The sequence below is a fragment of the Arachis stenosperma genome, chromosome 3 (assembly GCF_014773155.1).
Source record: "Arachis stenosperma cultivar V10309 chromosome 3, arast.V10309.gnm1.PFL2, whole genome shotgun sequence".
In the NCBI taxonomy this organism is placed as follows: Eukaryota; Viridiplantae; Streptophyta; class Magnoliopsida; order Fabales; family Fabaceae; genus Arachis; species Arachis stenosperma.
Genome location: NC_080379.1, coordinates 20,847,472 through 20,850,565, shown reverse-complemented (window position 1 = coordinate 20,850,565; position 3,094 = coordinate 20,847,472). Strand labels below are relative to the sequence as shown.

Below are 3,094 nucleotides of genomic sequence, written 5' to 3'. Positions count from 1 at the left end.
CACACAGGCCTTCTTGAAGGTCATGGTGCCTATGGTACAAGGTATAGAAAACTTCCCAGGATCCTGCCTCTTTTGAGGCAGTTTCTGCCTAGACAAGTCATCCAGTTCTTTGGTGAGCAGGGAGGTTCATCCTCCCAAGTCTCATTTCCAAATAACTTGTCATTTAGTTTCATGATTGCTCCAAGGTATTTAGCAACTTGCTCTTCAGTAACATACTCATCCTCTTCAGAGGAAGAATACTCATCAGAGCTCATGAATGGCAGAAGTAAGTCCAATGGAATCTCTATGGTCTCATTTTGAGCCTCAGATTCCCAAGGTTCCTCATTGAGGAACTCAGAGGAGATTGGTGCACGCCCATTGAGGTCTTCCTCAGTGGCGTCGACCTCCTCTCTTTCCTCTCCATATTCGGCCATGGTTATGGCTTTGCACTCTCCTTTTGGATTTTCTTCTGTATTACTTGGGAGAGTACTAGGAGGGAGTTCAGTAATTTTCTTGCTCAGCTGACCCACTTGTCCTTCCAAATTCCTAATGGAGGACCTTGTTTCAGTCATGAAACTTTGAGTGGTTTTGATTAGATCAGAGACCATGGTTGCTAAGTCAGAGTGGCTCTGCTTAGAACTCTCTGTCTGTTGCTGAGAAGATGATGGAAAAGGCTTGCTATTGCTAAACCTGTTTCTTCCACCATTGTTGTTGTTGAAACCTTGTTGAGGTCTCTCTTGATTCTTCCATGAGAAATTTGGGTGATTTCTCCATGAAGAATTAGAGGTGTTTCCATAGGATTCTCCTAGGTAATTCACCTCTTCCATGGAAGGGTTCTCAGGATCATAAGCTTCTTCCTCAGATGAAGCATCCTTAGTACTGTTTGGTGCATTTTGCATTCCAGACAGATTTTGAGAAATCAAATTGACTTGTTGAGTCAATATTTTATTCTGAGCCAATATGGCATTCAGAGTGTCAATCTCAAGAACTCCTTTCTTCTGATTAGTCCCATTGTTCACAGGATTCCTTTCAGAAGTGTACATGAATTGGTTATTTACAACCATTTCAATCAATTCTTGAGCTTCTGCAGGCGTCTTCTTCAGATGAAGAGATCCTCCAGCAGAGCTATCCAAGGACATCTTAGATAGTTCAGAGAGACCATCATAGAAAATACCTATGATGCTCCATTCAGAAAGCATGTCTGAAGGACATCTTCTGATTAATTGTTTGTATCTTTCCCAAGCTTCATAGAGGGATTCTCCATCCTTCTGTCTGAAGGTTTGGACTTCCACTCTAAGCTTACTCCATCTTTGTGGTGGAAAGAACTTTGCCAAGAAGGCATTGACTAGCTTTTCCCCAAGAGTCCAGGCTTTCTTAGGTTGAGAATTCAACCATATTCTAGCTCTGTCTCTTACAGCAAAAGGGAATAGCATCAGTCTATAGACCTCAGGTTAACCCCATTAGTCTTGACTGTGTCACAGATTTGCAAGAATTCAGCTAAAACTGATGAGGATCTTCCATTGGAAGTCCATGGAACTTGCAATTCTGTTGCATTAGAGAAACTAATTGAGGCTTAAGCTCAAAGTTGTTTGCTCCAATGGCAGGGATAGAGATGCTTCTCCCATAGAAGTCGGAGTAGGTGCAGTAAGTCACCCAGCACCTTCCTTGCATTGTTGGCATTGTTGTTGTTTTCGGCTGCCATGGGTTTCTTCTTCTTTGAAGAATTCGGTCAGGTCCTCTAAAGAGAGTTGTGCTTTGGCTTCTCTTAGCTTTCTCTTCAAGGTCCTTTCGGGTTCAGGATCAGCTTCAACAAGATGCCTTTGTCTCTGCTCCTGCTCATATGAAAGAGAAGAGAAAAAGAAATGTGGAATCCTCTATGTCACAGTATAGAGATTCCTTGAAATGTCAGAGGAAAAGAGAAATAGAAAGAAGAAGGAAAGAAGATTCGAACTTTAATTAGATAAGTCGAATTGTGCATTTAGAAGGAGTGGTACTCCATAAATAGAAGGATGTGAGAAGGAGGGAAGAGGATTTTCGAAAATTCAATTAAAAGATTTTGAAAACATTTTGAAAATTTTGACTGATAATTTTCGAAAATTGAAAGTGGAAGAGAAATCAGTGATTTTTGAAAAAGATTTTGAAATTAGAAACTAAAATTTGATTGAAAACTATTTGAAAAAGATATGATAAAAAAATATGATTGAAAGGTTATTGTCTTAAAAAGATGTATTGAGAAGATATGATTTGAAAACCATTTTAAAAGATATGTTTTGAAAATTATTTTAAAGATTTGATTTGGAAAATTATGACTTGCCTAACAAGAAAAGATATGATTCAGACATAAAACCTTCCTTAACAGAAAAGGCAAAAAATGTTCAATCAATCATTAATTGTTAGTAAGTATCTTTGAAAAAGGAAAGAATTGATTTTGAAAACATTTGATTGAAAATATGATTTGAAAAAGATTTGATTTTGAAAAACTTTGAAAACTTGAAAAAAAAATTGATTTTGAAAACAAATCTTCCCCCTAGCACCATCCTGGCGTTAAACGCCCAGAATGGTATACATTCTGGCGTTTAACGCCCAAAATGCTACCTTTTTGGGCGTTAAACGCCCAACCAGGTGCCCTGGCTGGCGTTTAACGCCAGTCTGCCTTCTTCACTGGGCATTTTTGAATGCTCAGCTTTTCTGTATAATTCCTCTGCAGTGTGTTCTGAATCTTCAATCCCTTGTATCATTGACTTGAAAAGACACAAATTAAAAATATTTTTGGATTTTTAATAATTAAAATGCACAAGAATCAAATAACATGCATGCAAGACACCAAACTTAGCAGTTTGTATACTACTGACACTAATGAACTGAAAATGCATATGAGACCACAAAATACTCAAGTCAATAGAATTCAAAGATCAGAGCAAGTGAATCATCAGAACATCTTGAAGATCACTAAGACATATGAATGCACGCAATTGACACCAAACTTAGGATGAGACACTAGACTCAAACAAGAAATATTTTTGAATTTTATGATTTTTTTTTATTTTTTATTTTTTTTTTGTGTTTTTCGAAAACTAAGTGGAAAAAGAAGGTATCAAAATTCTAATGAGAATTC

General features: G+C 37.5%; 1 non-coding gene across 1 annotated transcript; it reads left to right on the top strand.

The window, feature by feature from the left end:
- Positions 1 to 1,172: 1,172 nt before the first annotated feature.
- LOC130971799 (small nucleolar RNA R71) lies at positions 1,173 to 1,280 on the top strand. The gene has a single exon (XR_009083008.1). It is a non-coding gene; the product is annotated as a small nucleolar RNA R71 (small nucleolar RNA).
- Positions 1,281 to 3,094: the final 1,814 nt, after the last annotated feature.